This window comes from Glandiceps talaboti, chromosome 7 (genome assembly GCF_964340395.1).
Source record: "Glandiceps talaboti chromosome 7, keGlaTala1.1, whole genome shotgun sequence".
NCBI classification, from domain to species: Eukaryota; Metazoa; Hemichordata; class Enteropneusta; family Spengelidae; genus Glandiceps; species Glandiceps talaboti.
The window spans coordinates 3,666,432-3,684,371 of record NC_135555.1 but is presented as its reverse complement, the minus strand read 5'-3'; the positions used below and the strand labels follow the sequence as shown (position 1 = coordinate 3,684,371).

General features: G+C 34.7%; 1 protein-coding gene across 2 annotated transcripts in view; it reads left to right on the top strand.

Annotated features, from left to right (window-relative positions):
- Positions 1-17,940, top strand: part of LOC144437197 (uncharacterized) — a 100,155-nt gene that overhangs the window by 56,029 nt on the left and 26,186 nt on the right. The gene's annotated exons all lie outside the window — the stretch shown is intronic.

The window sequence follows — 17,940 nt, the reverse complement described above, 5'->3', positions numbered from 1 at the left end:
AAATGTTTCTTACAAAATAGTTGTAACTGTAATATTGCCCTGTGGTGGAGATTTGAATACTTCTGTAGGATAACCCCATATGGTCCCTAGCATGTGCAACCAGCTCATTTTCCCAGTCTGGCAATAAGCCAGCTACTAAATAATGCCAGACACTATAAATCCCAGACAAGCCTCAATAACAAAACATCATGGCTGAAAGTCTACCCTACTACTTAACGTTCATGACCTGAAAAACACTGTGGTGGGGGATATAGGGGAAGGGGGTACTGTGTAAGCTGATGAGGGCAAGGGTAGAGGGTGTGTATGGTGTGGCTATAGCTGTCTTGGATAATGCCAGGTGAGCAAATGTGAAGAAAAGTACTACCTTATCGAACTTCTTCCTTTTGGCAGGATACTCATATTTTGATATCATTAATAATAAAATCAGTATAAAATTTCCTATCAAATAAACATTCACTGGGCATATAATGAAAAACATACAGTGACAGTAACATTAACAGTATGTGCTAAGATTAGGTTGTTGTTTGCCTTCCTCACAGTAGTCTGAAAGGTGCAGTCATTGGTTTGCTAAAGTAACTGGTTACTTGTTGAGCTTTTACATAAGCGGAAACAAAGACTAGATCTTTCAGGTTGTTCTCACATTGGCAGATTATTATCAAACCATCAGGTACAAGTGGCCATATTGGGTCAGAAGTATTATAATATCATGACGAGAATAATAACACTATAATATTGCTTCTAATCTTTTGATGTAAAGGCTTAAAGTGAACATTATATCCCACTGTAAAAAAACCCTGGAGATTGTTATATGCATTATAAACTTTTGTCATTTATTGAGAGCAAAAGTGTCTCAAAAGTAATCGTCCTTCATAATTTGTAAAGGGCAAGGATTCAAATTACCATCAAGTTTAGCCTGTCCATCTGTGTTTATCATGTCTACATGCATGTGCCTCGTAAAGTGACCATAACACTTCTCTAGCAAATAAAACGTTGATGGTGTCTAGTATGATATTGTGTATTATCAATTGAAACTTTCACTTATATAGGAGGCTATGACAGTTTCCAATGAAGGCTTAGTTAGAGGTAAAATTGTGTGATTAAAACTTATTCTGAATATCTCTTAGTAGAAGTATAAGAATCTGTTTTCAAATGAGCGTGTAGATGACTTCATTTAGTTATATTTCCATGAAGAACTGTAAAAGGAAAAAAATGATACAAAGATATCTTAGTCATCTCTTTAGGACTCTTGTATGTTTGGCTGATGTGCCATGTACACCAATGAAGTGATAATTTGCATAATTGGAGGTCTTTTGGACCATGATTTGTACATATCTGTTTGGCTTATGTTCCATGTACATCAATGAAGTGTAATTTGCATAATTGGAGGTGTTTTGGACTATGACTTGTACATATCTGTTTGGCTAATGTTCCATGTACATCAATGGGGTGTAATTTGCATAATTGGAGGTTTTTAGGGCTTGTATATTTCTGTTTGGCTGATGTGACTTGTATGTATATCAATGAGGTGATATTTACATAATTGGAGGTATCATAGTGAAAGAGCCAAATTAATATAATCCATATTTTCTGAATTGCTTTCCATTAATTTTACATTTGTAACTCTTACTCAAGATTTTTCGAAAATGTTTTCAGACAGAAAAATGTTGTATGTTGTATACATTTAACCGTAATTTCTGTAGGGTGACAGTGATGAAAAATCCAAGAAACTTAACTACTACAAAGTAATTTAGCTATTTATATTGTAAACCTCATAAGATATTGTCTTGGTGCCCGTAAAATTGGATTTATCCACAAACCAGACGGAATTCATTCTTTTCTTAGATACTTTGTTATTTTATGCGAGGACTACCCATGAGGTTTATTAAAAGAGTGAAACCAAAACAAGTAGCTGTAGCTGGATACTGCCTGAAGTATGAAAAGTAGGGCGGCCATATCAGTATGTAGGACACATATATTACACCCAGCATTACTAATGTACAAATCCATAAAGAAGTTGATGGTGAGAGTTCACGGAGAACAAGGTTTCTCTGTTTTATGAATCTTCTAGCCGAAGGCGCTGTGCGTCTGAAAGGGTGGAATTGTCAATTAGACACCCAGTAATACATGTCTTTGTGTAGCGCATCACTATCTCTAGAGTAATGTACCACATGTGGTCCTTAGATGGTGGGTGGTATCATGCAGAAAACCCAAGTATGAATGTGTTATACTATGTATGACCAGGGTTTTCATTAACTTAAAGTTGGTAAGCAGGTAAAACCTACCAGGTTCCCCAGTAATTTTACCAGGGTTCCCAAACAAAATTATGGTAGATTGTATGGGAAACTACTGAAAAGCAACTTTTACCCCTTTTCCCCTTTCTGTTACCGGAGTTTCCCAACCTTCGCAAAACAGTGGTAACAATATTCATGATATACAGTAGTTTATGTACATGTATGAATGGCAATATTTATGTTATATATACTGCAGTATATTATTACTTAAAACCCTGGCACTTGTCATCAACTTTTAACAAGGCTTAAATGTATATAATACCTTATTGTATTTAGCTCCACAATTAATATATTCAAAAATGTACATTTATGGTTATGTAATATTACAATGAAATTAATACAATGCAGTCCCTCGCCCAGCTCTTAGTGTCAGTTCACCAGTCACCTAAATAAATGAAAAGAAAGCCCTTTTAAAATTAGTAGCATTCTTATCTCTGCCACTCCCTGATGAAAAGGTAGTGCAAACTATTGACTATATGCTTTTATATAATAGTATTCTTATAATGGAATTATATATTCATTGTATGTAATCAGTTAATATGCAAGTACCATGTTTTGACTGGGTTATTAGCTAGCTAATAATACTAGAAATAAGAAATTTTATCAGGCGTTGCTAATATGTTTGAATTAGAAATACCACATAATCAAAACGAAATGTAAAGGAAAGACCGAGGAACTTTTCACCCTACCTTTGTGAGTTAGTTAACAAGGATAACGACTTTAATATTTGAATTGTGTAGATATATAGAGAGTTGAAGTTTGCAGTGATAGATCGTATAGACAGACATTGGGTTTGGGGTTGTTCCCTGTGTTGTTGTATATAGTATCGATATGTATACATATCAGTTCATTTTGTGTGGCGTGAATGGAACGTGAAAAATTAGAATTATTCAAGTTACTATTCTATATATAATATCTAAGTCACATAACCCGAACAAGGTCATTCAAATGTCTCCATTACAATACATAGAACTTTAATATTTATCAAATTAGATATGACAGGAGGACATCAGCGTAGATCCCCATGACATGTATGTGAGTTCACATAATGGCTAAGAATTGAAAAAAGACACGTCTTTGCATACTAGAATGACGATAGGCCCACAACATGAATAGTATCTAGCTGGAAATTCAAACATGCAGTTTTATTTTTGTACTGTGTTTACTTGTATTCATGCAAAGTTATTTTGCCAAAAAAAAGCCAATATACATAGTTCAGCAATAGTGGACGCTTATGCAGAGTTCCAAACAAAAGTTAAGGCACTGACTTTTATACAAAGTCCAAATGACATCAGCTTATGCTATACATATATTGTCTTGTAAAAGTGAAAATCAAAACTTATGCAAATTGCCCAAGCTGAATGAAGGGTTTATATATTCATAGTCCCAAGCCTCATTCAACTTCAAGGTTATGTTACAGTTATGCATTTTTGCCCCAAAACCCAAAGATGTACTGTGTGCTATCTTCCCTGCCATAGTATTGATACCTCTTGATCTGCATCATTGAATTTCAATCACACTGTTAGCTATTTAGAATGAAAACGTTCCTTGAATCGATACTAAGTCAGGCTGTCTGAGTTCAGAATTTAGAAGACGACCCCCCCCCCCCCCCCTTCAGTTTGTTGTTTGGTTTTCAAAGTAGTTGGAATGAATTCATTACATGGAAATAAAGCATTCTGATTTAGTTACAACAGGAATGACTTCTCTCTCTCTTACTATCCATCATCCCCACCCTCTACCTCACATCACCCTGCCTTCTAATGTGCCTAGCCACAGAGCTATTAAGTTTAAAGCTGCCAAATTGATGAGGTATTGAGGAATTTTGCTTAAAGGTTTACTATGAATTTTCTTTCAAAGTAACACAAAACAATATTGTCACTTTTTTATGTATGAAAAGTTTGTTTTTGTATGTACAGAAGTGATTTTTAAATAAACTGGGGATGAAAACCAGTTGTCATCATGTCCCCAGGTATTTTCATTACCAGGCTTATTTGTACCTTCAGAACAATTGTATTGATATTTCCAGCAAGGATTTTTTGGGGAAACCTCTGGTGATGATGTCATGAATACCTTCATCTCTTTGTCTTAGGACACTTTGCATTTGTTAAGTTACAAGATTTGTAAGAGTTGAGTAAGTTTCTAGGGTGCTAGTTTATTGCTAAAATCATATTTAAGTTGATAGCAATGGTTAAGGTAGAAATAAGTCTGACTGGACTTTTCCTTTAAATGCAAGCTTTTATGGAGTTTTGAGTTCCTTGGTATAGACAAGCAATGACAAATATAAGTGTGTGTCACATGACCTGTGGTCATAATAGTGTGTCTGGTATAATAGTCTAGAGGCTATCCATGGCTTCAAATCTCAAGATCTCTCCCCCCCCCCCCCCATCTAGCTCAATGAGAAATCATGAACTAAAAGTTGTTCATGCAAATGAGTGTATAAGTAGCGTCCTGATATGAAATAAATACGATATTTGGACATTACACAACTGCCATCAATAAACACAAACCTTATATTATTGGACAGAATTCTGTGATTGATCAACAAACATGAAAAGAGATTCAAAGCCATGGATAGCATATAGGATAATGTTACGTCAACATGCTGAAAGTACACTGAACTCATAAAGTGTGTCTTTAGGTTATTATAGGGAATGAAACTTGATGAGAGCTACGGTAGAGTTGTTTGATTGTGGTCGGAATTTGCACTTCACACACAGGTATACTCACTGGCATGTACATTTCAATATTGATATGTGCAAAGTATTCATATGCAGATATCTGGGTCCTGGAAATGAGGGTCATATTTGATCAACTGAACAAAGAGTCAGTTGTACTTTGTGGGTAGCATTTCCCCTGGCTCTATCTCTATCTCTATCTCTATCTCTATCTCTGTCTGCCTGGCTGCCTGGCTGCCTGCCTGTGTCTTTGTCTTGTCCATCTTGGTAGCTGTCTGTCTGTCTGTCTGTCTGTCTGTCTGTCTGTCTGTCTGCCTGTCTACCTGCCTGCTTACCTACTTGCCTGCCTGTCTTTGTCTTGTCCATCTATCTGTCTGTCTGTCTGTCTGTCTGTCTGTCTGTCTGTCTGTCTGTCTGTCTGTCTGTCTGTCTGTCTGTCTGCCTGTCTATGTTCACTAACCCAGAAACTATAGTATGACTGCTCAGCTTATAGTATACATGTACCTTTGGGCATCAGAATTGAAACAACATATCACTTGTACTTCAGTGTCATTGTCACAATTTTCTAGTCACTCTTTTTCCAAGAAACTCAAATATCCAAGATATTAGTGAATCCCAACAATATGCCAACTATATGACAATGCATGTTTTTTATGATAAAATAAAATTTTTTTTCAACTTTTACCTTTTTCACTTTCTTCCAAGTGGTACAAAAAAAGAAGAAAAATGAAGTTTCCCATTGAAATTCCAGTCATATAGTTATTTTTACTCAGTAAATTTTCATAGCGTTGATATAATGTTAGTTTGCTGAGAGAAAATAAACGAGATGAAGTCTTCAACATTGTACACTCTTTTGAATGAATTGAAGGTTATTTCGTACTATTATTAATCATAGGCCTATTAACAACAGCAAAGTACAGTACTGGTTTGATTTTATGGTTATGAATGGTAAAAATGTTGACACTTGTCAAGCTGTCTAAATTCTAAAATTTGGAGTAAAGAATAAAATGGTTGACTAGAGTTTTCATTCGCTGTCAGAATTGCCAGTTTTGTGAGAACATATGAATCCAAAAGTAATTAGGGAACATAATGCTACAATTCATCAACATCATGCTGAGTAATAATTCCTTGACTTCACCAAACTCTGTCATATTTCAAATTTGGGAAGGTTCCTCCCCAGGAGGAAAGGTGAAACCCGTTGTATTCAGTTTCCTACTTTTAACATGAAAATTTACAGTTCCCCAGTGATACTTAGTCACCAGTCACATCTATGCTGTATCCTAGGCCCTGTCAGACTCTTAGATCTAAATCCAAAATTTATGATCCCTAAATGGAAATGGATTCAAACTCTGTAATACTTGTCTGATCAGCTTCAGACTACTATAATCTACCGTGACACAAATTAAATTTTTAAAAGAAAAATAGTTGGTCGCTGTCATGTTCTTTGTGCTTGGATCTTTTCAGTCTGATTGCCTTATTTATGGTTTCCGATATTAGGTGCAATGTACGTATTATCGTTTCCACAAATTGGTTGGTTTTATTTTGGAATAACCTGATCTTAAATTGAAGCGTAATCTGGTTACACAGTATTTTTTTTTGAAACAGCCAAGATCGTTAATGAATTTTCACAGACTGACAGACAACTTTTTCACCTGTCACGTAGGTAAGCTGATCAGCACTGACTGACAGAGAGACATTGTCATTATGTAGCTAGTCTGATTAATTTTGAAGGCGTGAAAATTTTATTATTACTGCACAACTTAGAACACAAGCACTATCAGACAGATGATCTCCTGTGGATTGAGCGCAGACAATCAACGGCTTTTGAAAGAAGATACATGTAGTATGAAAATTGGAAATGAAAACTATGTAATTTGGCCGCAGTCGATCTGTTTTGATATAAAAAAAATTGAAAAATCAAGAAAAAGAGGCAGGTTCATGCAGATGTCAGACAAATATAGTACCGCAAGGTGAATATACTTGCCATGCTTTTAACAACCTTATTCCAGACCAATTCTCTTTCTTCTGTAATAGAAATTATCTTTCCGGCATTTTCCTCATGAAATATGATATAGGAAGAAAACAGAATGAATCATATCCTGGAAGTATTACTAAATTATGCCTTGAATGTTAAAAAGTGAAGTTTTATGAGCTAAAGAGACATGTCCACAGTTTGATTGTCTGACAGCTTTCATGGATTTTGTTTTTGCCATACTTTTTTAGAACAAAGGGGAAATGTGATCAATGTAAAATATTATCCTTAGAATAAACAAATAGGTTTGGAATTTGATTCTTTTTACCAACTTGTACTTTTGTGCTGCCCTTTTCAAAATTAGTGACTAATTTTAAGTACATATTAGCTACATTAATTTGATCATTAATATGAACATCAGTATCTGGTACAAACAATTCTGATGTAATACAGCATATATTTATATAAATACACTAACTTATGAGTCAACATCTGCTGTACATCTCATAAATTTTATTCCAACATGATACAAAAATGGTGGACATGCAGTATCACAGTTATACACCTGTTGCGAATTTCACTGTGATGTGTGTGAAACTTATAGAAATAACTGAAAACTAGAAAGTTTGATTTAAGTTTTACCCCACTTCTGGTATGTTATTTGTACAGTGAGACTGTACTGTACGATAAATTTTGTTCCATCACTGACAACTGATTCCATCCCACGTTCATCTACCTACAAGTCATGTTCATCAAACCGCAAGACAAGAGTGCATAGTCTGTCTTGATTTGCCCAACTTGTCAAATGTCATGATTCTTGTCTGTCTGTCTGTCAGTCTGTCTGTCAGTACATGTAATGCTACTATTGTGTGAGGGCACAACAACACGGAACTGTATAATTCTAAAGCCAAACAGAGAAAAATCTAGTTCTTCCTAGTATTTCGCAAAACTGACATCAACTTAAAAAGACAATATAAAACTATTCTTCCAATCTGTAATGGTTGTACGTCTGATAGGAAGAAATAAACAACACAGACACTATTTGGAAAACAATGGAAAACCTGAACTAGACACTTACACATGAAAAAAAAATATATATAGATTAAAATAAAAAATCTACCTACCCCACCTATTTTAAAATTGAATGTAATCGAAAACACAATTTTTTTTTATGCCTAATCATGATAGTCTAAGCACTGGAAGTCCCCATAATGTATATGGCAACACTATGGAAGTCATCAGAACCGCTACCCTACTGTGTGCATAACATCCATTTGATAGCTTTATGTGGCTGCATATCTCAACAACAGTTTTGGCATGTGTCTATCTTAATAAACAAAATCTGGATTACCACTGTCGTAATTACATGATTGGTTTGAAAACCGACTATGCATGATATCAAAATATGTATGATGTCAGATCTGTTGAATATAACATACTTTGAACTCATTTATACAAGTACAATAAAATACAATGTCCAGCAACTCGATAGAAATCAACATGATGTCATTGGTGGTGAGTTGATCTCATCGAATTGACCACATAGATATTATTTATTTTGAGTATGGGGCTTACTTTAGCTTTTGACTTTGATTTCTTTAACTGTTTATATATGGAACATACCAGTAATACGTAAAGGTTGACAGCAAAGGGTTTTGAAAATTGCATATATTTCACACAGTGCCTCAGATACAAATTACATACAAAAGCCTGTTTTCTTCTTTTCAAGGTTTTTGTGATAATTAAGACAGGGTGCTAGACACGTACTAATAGCAAAGTTGAACCGTGAAAACAACCTGTGATATTGACAGATGCAAACAACCTTCATAGTAATGAAACATGTCAACAGCTTCATATATTGAAACACACACAAGTTTTTAAAAACAAGGCTATATAGTAAACACCTTTGATTTAATGTTATTGCTCTTAACACATCAAGCTGTTCACTATTACATATAGATGTATGAAGTTTCAAGATATATAGGGCCTAACGTAAAAGGAAACACTTTGATGTTTGTCTAGTAACAAAGTTCACAAACAAATCGTGCTGCTGTGGAATCATACATTTGTTTTAACACAGCGACAAGAAGCACCATGTCAGACAGATATTGATGTCATACATACATACATACATACATACATACATACATACATACATACATACGTACGTACGTACATATAAATGTCATTAACTTCAATCATAACTTCTGTATGAAAAATTAAAGGAGAGAGAGAAAAAAAAGCACTATTATTCAGTTGTGCCTGATCCTATTGCAATCAGTGTATCAAGTAACATGTAAATTTAAATTGAAAGTCTAAAGTTGATTAATTTTTTCAAACATGTACCATATGGCATTTTAATTGAAAAACTTGTTAATTATTTAGTCATCCTCATTTCAATCACTTGTATGTGCTGTGAATTGTTTTAGTATTCTAAGAATGACTATAGCCCGCCCACATCCCCTACTAGAATTTACTGCATGATGAAAGTTTGTGTGTGAAAGTGTGAAGGGGTAAAATTTCCAGACAGGTCTCATAGTGTTGGCAGCTCTCCCAAAAGTGTCACTTTATCAGCAGTAAACAGAGACAGGTATGTCTATGGAGGGTGAACAGACCGATTTGTATCATATTTGTCTGCCTTGTCAGCCCAAATTTGGATTATTTATAGTTGTTGACCTGGTTTAGATGAGGACAAGGGGCAGAAGGTTTACTTGGTGTATGTGTTGATCGGTATGTAAGACACAACACATGAGTATGATACGTTCTCCTAAATATCCTATCCTTCTCATTACTACATGTTTTGTCTGCAAACCGTTGGTGTTGATAAATGTTTGCATGTTGTGCACATTGTGGAGAACCTCTTTTATGGTTGTGGAATTCAGGTCCGTCTTCGGCTTGGCACAGCAGTATTAGCAAAATGAAATACAAGCACATAATGGCAGCTATGCTTACAGACTTACATGTACATGATAATATGCAGGGTCCATTGTGTTGTCTGAACAGCCAGGCAGGAGGATTATAATATTGTCTGTCTGTGCTTTATCTTCTTCCCAAATTTCAGATTAACAGTTCAGTTTTCAAACGGCAACATTTCAAGGTAGAGTCAACTTTTTCTGTGTAAACAACATTTTCTGTTATTTGAACCAGTTGATCCGCCGTTCATAAAATTTGATACAATCGTCCCATGTATGTATGATTTACGTGAGTTTATTGGGTTTAAGTCACGTTAACTCAGCCTCACATGTGGTGTTTGTCTCATTGTCTGGATTGTCGATGGAATAGACTAAAGGTGCGCATGTCTGAAACGCTACATTTTGGGTGTAAATTAAGTAATTGCGGTGATCGCAATCCACAAAGACATACGTCATGTCTGGAAATGTGAAAAGCATAGCAGAAAAGCACTGAATGTGAGTATATCTGACGTATGTCATCAATGATGCATATATGCACCTTTTCTACCTACCTCAAATGTGACAGCTTTTCACACTTTTTGAGACCCTGAGTCTCATCATCATGCACTACGACATACAGAATTTAGAAAGCAACAGGTAAAAGTCAAATTTCTAGAAATAGGATGAGTTCATGTCTGTCTCTGTTGTTTCATATGTTGATTTAGTTTGAAATCAGACATTTAAAGAGTAAGTTTTCCCATTTTAAATGCGTTAAGTCCTTTTGAAATTTTTAAACATTTATTTAAAAAGTACCCAAAAATGCCAACTATACTTCATAAAGTTTGTAGCCGCCACCAAAAATGAAATTGTTATATTAATTTGATATCGTTTTTCTGAAAACTCTGTATTGTGGCTTGTTTTAAACTGGTACAGCATGACCTGTGACACTAGACACATATATTGTTCAGACATCACAGAAACTATGTTGTGCAAACAACTCATTGAGCCATTAGTCGTCTAACACCTAGGGTGCAACATGTTACTTTGATCATGTTGAAGATCAAACACTTTTGATTTGAAGTATTCTTTCTGTGTTGAGTACTTTCATTCAATACAAAATGGAGGAAGCCGAGATGTACATGTGTATTTCAATAGCTTGTTGAGTGTCAGTCATTACAAATATATGTTGTGCTGTTACCGACTTCAGAGTGCTTGTCGGGATATTATTATGAAATGTTATTTGCAATTTAATATGTTTCCTGCTTTGTAGCCATCTGCTCATTTATTTGCATAAAGCAGTGTTAGACAGTTTGCCTCCAGATTTAGTCACAAGCGATGTTTTCTAGGAAGTGATGTTTTCTAGGAAATGATGTACATATATTTGCATAATTATATTTAGTGTCTTCAGTAAAGTCTCTGAATCTGAGATTAATCAGAGAGAATACGTAGCTGGTAAAATTGACAAATCTTTTGTGCATTTAGCACTAATATTGTAGGAATAGTTTGATCAGCGGCTGAGAATAAGAATAAGAATAGCAACCTTAAATAGCCATGTCATACATTTTGTTACACTTGGCAATCAGAGGAAAATATCAGCATGATATTATCAAAGTGTTACAAGTAATTTTTCTGATATCAAAATAAATATATTTTTATGAGACAATTTTCACATTGAGGAATAAAAGTTTAATTGTATAGAACAGATGTTACTTACAAGGGCTGTACAGAGCAGACAACCAGCAAATATGTGTATTTTCAAATTATTTATTCATGTGTATGTTTGTAATATATGCCATAATGGCTGTTTGTTATGTCGTTTGTGATATTCAAAGGGGATATTGTTTGTAAGAACTGTTGAATGAAAATGGTGTTATAGGTATAATAAAATAATAGTAATAATAATAATAATCTTTATTTATACAGGATAGTTCTTTAAGCATATAAACACTTGTCTCCCAAGAAGTCCAGTGAGGGCCATCTTGATTTCTAGCCGTCAGTAGTTGTATGTTTACTCATATACTAGTGTTAGGTCTGTAAAAGGCTTTCACAGAAAGTTGGCATGGAAAAATTCACTGATCCCTACCAATACCAGTAGACAAGTTACATGCACCTGACTGAAATGCGTTTGTGGGTTATCCACTGTTGACATTGTAGGTACATAGTTCTGTATGCTTTGTCTGTTTCTGTCTCTCTGTCTCTCTGTCTCTGTCTCTTTCTCTGTGTGTCTGTCTGTTGGTCTCCATCTGTCTCTGTCTGTCTGTTGGTTTCCATCTGTCTGTGTCTCTGTCTGTCTGTCTGTCTGTCTGTCTGTCTGTCTGTCTGTCTGACTGATGAACTGTCTTACGACAGACATAAAAGCCATGTGCTTGTCCATTGTTGATGTTGCAGGTACATGTCATGTTTTGTTTGTCTGTCTGTCTTTCTGAATAGAAATGTCTTGTGGTTTTCCACTGTTGACATTTACAGGTAGACCTGCATGCTTTGTTTGTCTGTCTGTCTGTCTGTCTGTCTGTCTGTCTGTCTGTCTGTCTGTCTGTCTGTCTGTCTGTCTGACTGTCTGTCTGTCTGTCTGTCTGTCCGTCCGTCCGTCCGTCCGTCCGTCCGTCCGTCCGTCCGTCCGTCCGTCTGTCTGTCTGTCTGACTGACTAGAAATGCCTTGTGGTTTTCCACAGGTGACATTTACAGGTAGGCCTGCATGCTTTGTCTGCGTGCGTGACTTTTTGAGTATCAAGTGTTGTGAAAATAATAACATTCCAGTCTGATTACTGTACTTGTATTAGATACTTAGCAACACCAACCTGAGATACATCTATCGTTAGGTCACCAATGTAAAAAAAAAAAAAAAAACCAATGTGAAAGTTTTAAGCATTTGATGATTTGAATTCACACACCGTAATGTATGCTTGACTTTAATTTACATAACCATTGAAAGATTGCAAACATTTTGTACACATCAGGATGTCTAGGTCTGCCTGACCTAAATGGTGCTTTGAATTGCCCAATAGACCAGTAAAATTCTTACGACCTGCCCAGCCAATGATATTATATTAAGGAAGATAGGGAACTATAAATGTTTTGAGAGAAATAGCAGACGATGAATGTTTTTATTGTATTTCTAGATTACTAGTGCAGTCAGTAATGACATGGAGTATTTAAAAATAATCAAGTGGTCTATTTGTTTTTATTACTTCAATCTTGTACAACTGGTGTAACTTTTCCAAAGTCAGCCAAACTTACATATAGTTCATCTGTTAAAAAAATGAAAAAAAATCTTTAATAATGAAATAAATTATGACCCTTGAGACTGATTTTAAAAATGACAAGAGACATAAAAATTAACAGATGGGGAAAGAAAGAACACAGAATTGGAGGAAATGGGCTGTGTAATATACATGTCTGGTTTGTGTGTCTGTTAGCGGTGTGGACTTTCCAGTCGGATGCTTTGTGTGGCAATTACCAGTAAATATCCCACAACCTGTGGATAATTGCTATCAAGATAAAAGAAGTAGACAATGAAACTTTATGATGGTACTAAGTTGCTGGTATAGTCTGCTATGTTGCTAAAAGGACCCATAACATAGCTGTCCTAGGGTTATTTCATGTCATGGTTTCCGGTTGAAGAGGCTGATTTTGTCCACCTTTGGTACTCACAGCTTTACTAAAGCTGTACTAGCTGTAATTGCAATATAATATTATCGATCAGACAACCAACAATATTATTTCACTGAAAATTGTTAAAATATCAATAATTGCACACTGTACATATTGTTTAGAGGTTGATTTAATCTGTATTGATTGTAGTCATGATTATATTGAGGTCATTTAGCTTTTGGTGTGAACCCAAAAAATAGATTTGTTTGGATTTATTGCACTGTACTACTATGTGTACAACTAAACAAAAGTGTATTCAGTGCTGTTTAGGATTTACGATATTATGAGGTAGTTAATATATTATCTATATTTTTGTTTAAATGTTCCAATTGCAACTTTAAGCTAAATGTTGTTTGACTATTGATACTAGTGGTGTTTCAGACAGAAATTGAACAAATGTAAACTTGAGGTAGCACTGAAGTCAAGAAGGAGGTCAGTATAACACCATGGATTCCACCCATTATACCAGGCTTATTTTGTCTACACCTTTAATCACCTTAGCTGGGTTTTATAAATTTGTTGTGTTTTATGGTCTTGATTTTATGGCATTGTAAAAAAAAAAAATACAAATGTTCCTCTTCACAAAGATTACAAACTCAAAACTTGTGAAATACGATTTGCTTAGACTTGAATCTATGAGAAATGAAACACCTGTAAAAAAAAAACCACAACAAACAAACAAAGAGTGGTGTACAGTTTTTGGTGAAATTGAATCTCTTAAAGACAAAAAGTCCTCAGTAGAATATAGTAAATCATGATTGTGTGTCACTGTGTGTGATGTGAGAGACAGTTTGATGGAGATGTTAAGACACAGGGAATGAAATAACCAATTAAAATGCAAGGTTGGTAAAAAGGAAATGATCCAGACTAAGTTGTTACCATAATTCATATATAGCCAGTCTAGTAAAGATATATAATACAAAAGTGCTTTCTCTTTCTATATAAAGACGTCATATAAATATTCAATAAATCATAAGACTGCATGAAATAACACAACGTATGACTGATGTCTGTTTTCACTGGGTTTTAAACTTAAAAGTCATGCTGGGAAGGAAATTTGCAAGATGGCATGACATGGGAACGATATATAAAGAATATTTATAAGTGTTCATTTTGTAAGAGAAAGGAAGTATGGAGACAGTGGTCTTATCAGCAGCCTCAACATCCCACAACTGGTCGTTGTTGGCAGACAGAAAATTGAACCCAGGGGCCTTGGTGTCAGCCTTTACGTCATCACAAGAAAATGTCAGGATAGCAAACAGTGCCGTGATTTCTATAAAAGTACATGTCATGTGAGGCAAACATGTTATAGGCCAGTAGTCACTGGGTTAAGAACTTTAAATCTTTCTTCAGCTTCAACGAAAAACAGAGATAGCTCTTATAGTTTCAGAGACTTATTTCACTGATCTTCCCTGCTTTTCAACTTACACATATAGTGTGACTATGAAGTCTATAGGAATTGTAATTTGTCTGTCTGTCTCTTTGTATATTGTTGTTCAGTTGGTATGTATGATGGATTAGAATTTAAGCTATAAATATGAATATTTGGGGATTTTTTGTAGCATCATTGTGTAAGTGGTGGTATGATGCCAAAACTTCCAAGAAAATAGCTTTAAAAGGTGTTTTGTACTGCAGCCTTCTCATTGGTTAAAAGTTTACTATTTGCATACATATTTGCATGTGTTGAACTTTGACCTGGGATTAGCCTTCATTGGTTTGCAGTTGCAGTGAATTTACTCTTGAACTCTGTCATTCAAACATGTTTTTTTTTATTTTTTGATATTTTTTTCTGTTTGGATTTTAACATTTATGTATTAATATTAAGGTATGCTTTTCATTTAAAAGATAATTATGCATTAATTAACTTGCTATAAATAAATTTACTTTTGGACTTTGTCTGTAAATCCAGGTCTCTTTCTGTCGACTGGTGAATGCAAGTCTGAGTTTCATCAACAGACTGACTGTTGGCTTTCAGCTAGGGCATGGAGTATTGTGACAGTAAATACACAAGTATTAATTAGTCTGATAGCAGTATGAACCCATGGTGTGCATCTGATATTTAATATCTGAAACTTTCAAATATTTTGCTTCAGCCTTTCATATACATTAACTGTATTCATCTTAAACATTTAATCTTCACTCTTCACGTGATAATGTTTATATTTATTTATTTACATTAAACACTACACCTATAAATAGATTTTCATGCATCGAAATACAATACAAAGTTTTTGAATTTGCCAGCTGTGATATTTATATAGAATTTTAATAGTTAATCCATTTAAATTATGATATGAAAGAGTGTCTAATTATAGCGTTTTTTTTTAATTTTCAGAAAAATTAGTCATAAATATGGGAATAAATAATCATGTGTTACATTTCAATTTAATTTCGTAAGATATATTAGTTTTTATAATCATAACTTTGATAGAATTATGAAGAAACTCTTAATTTCTTCTCATTTACAGAACTTTTTGTTCATATTCGATATGGCATGATATAAGTCGTAGTAGTCCTAGTGAGACACTTATTAGAGTAGTGACAGACATTTTAAAAGAAGCCATACATGTTAGTCATGTCATATGGTTCTATTTTGGGTCATCTTTATAAAACAACCTATTTCTAAATGGATTTGTAATTTATTTTGAATGGAATTATTGTATGGTTTCGCAAACTATCCAGACTCCAGTTCTATTCTGTTACTGTGCTTGTCAGAGCTTCATTGCGATCTCATTTTCCCAAGTTGGTATATTTTTCATGCTGAGTCTATCTTGGTTAATTGAAATTAATTTATGAATTAACTCCTTAAGGTCCCTGAACAAATCCTTAGGGGACCAGACCAGTACAAAGAACTCGGCAAGACTTGGGCGTCTTCTGACATGAACATTTTTTTCTTTTTTTTGTATTTGTGTCATTTGAGGTACTGATATAGCCAGGGCAAATGCATAATGGAGGGAGAATGTCTAGACAGAGTTTCATTTCTAAACACCGTGCTACATTTACATGTTTTCCATGGAACGTTACAAGTCGGCTTGCTTTCTTGTGTCGTCTGTTAATTCATAATTTATGACATCCTTTTAGTGGTGCCTTCACCGATTTTATCCGTAGACATGCTGGAATCCATATCATTGCAACATGGAATCATTAAAATGGAAATTTTTTAGGGCAAATCGATAATTATTTAGATGATTAGTTTTTAAGATAACTGCAAAAGGAAAATTTTCCATAGACTTAGATTCATCCCATGTCACGCATGAATATTAAGGAGCTTTTTCATGAAACCATATGAATACATGAACGGAGCTCGTGATCAGATATTTATAGAAGGAAATAGTAAGTTTTGCAGTATTTTATATCATCATGAACTGTGTTTGTAGTTAAACAAATATTTGCAATATCTATTAATGCATAAATGCTGAATTTCTTTACAACGAAATAGTCTTTATCATATATATACGGTATATATATTATTATACAGAGGATACATATATTCAGTTACTACTATCCACAGTTATATCAAATAACACAAATCCGAGTCTGTCTGAAATTGCATTCTGAAAAGTAGTAGCATGGTGCCAAGCAGAGTTCACTTATAAGAATAGTCACCATGCAGACTGATACAGGGTAGATAATGATTCTCTCTACTCATATATATAACAACTCATGGTTAGAAATAGAGCAATGACTTCAAAACCTGTCTCTGACTGGCATGTGGTCTGCGTCTGCTCACAGTTGCTACGTAGGATATATCATTAAATTTGTAGAAGTTATTGCAGGCAAGTGTTAATTAGAGCTTATTTTGGTGAGTTTGATGTAAAAAATACCACCCCACACCACAACGATTATCGACAGACAAGTGTCATACTGCCATAGCAACAGTATGACCTTTAACACCAGTTAAGAACAGTCACAGAACAGCTGCACTGTACAAGGCCCTCTATCTTGATGATATTTAGCATGGTCTAGCCATCCAGTTGCTGTGAAACTGTCATTATGGAAGACTTGGTGCAATTTCAGTTGGTTTCTTTGCATTGTATGCAAGTATCATAATTTGACTTGCAATGTCACTTGTCGTTTTACGTCAGCGCTACAATGTTGGAGGTTCTTTGTGAAAGGCAAGATTTGAAGAACCCATTACTGTAAACTCTTCCAAGTATGTGATGTGTTGTACAGATACTGCTGTTTGCATGGAGAGAAAAGTGTTCTTCATCACATGTTAACAGAATAGGGTCACTTACTCTTCTGACACTGAATGTCTCGTCAAGTTGTGTAATATGTCTTTTAATAATGGGAAGATATAACATGCTGATCACAGAATGTCATTTTCTCAAAATTTAATCTCCAGAATCCATGGGAGTATGAGTTTACATGTAGATGCCTTCATAAGTTGTAGCTAATGAAGTGCTTTGCAAGGAAACATGAAAGTACAAAGACCTTTAAAGTTAAACTCAGTCTTAGTG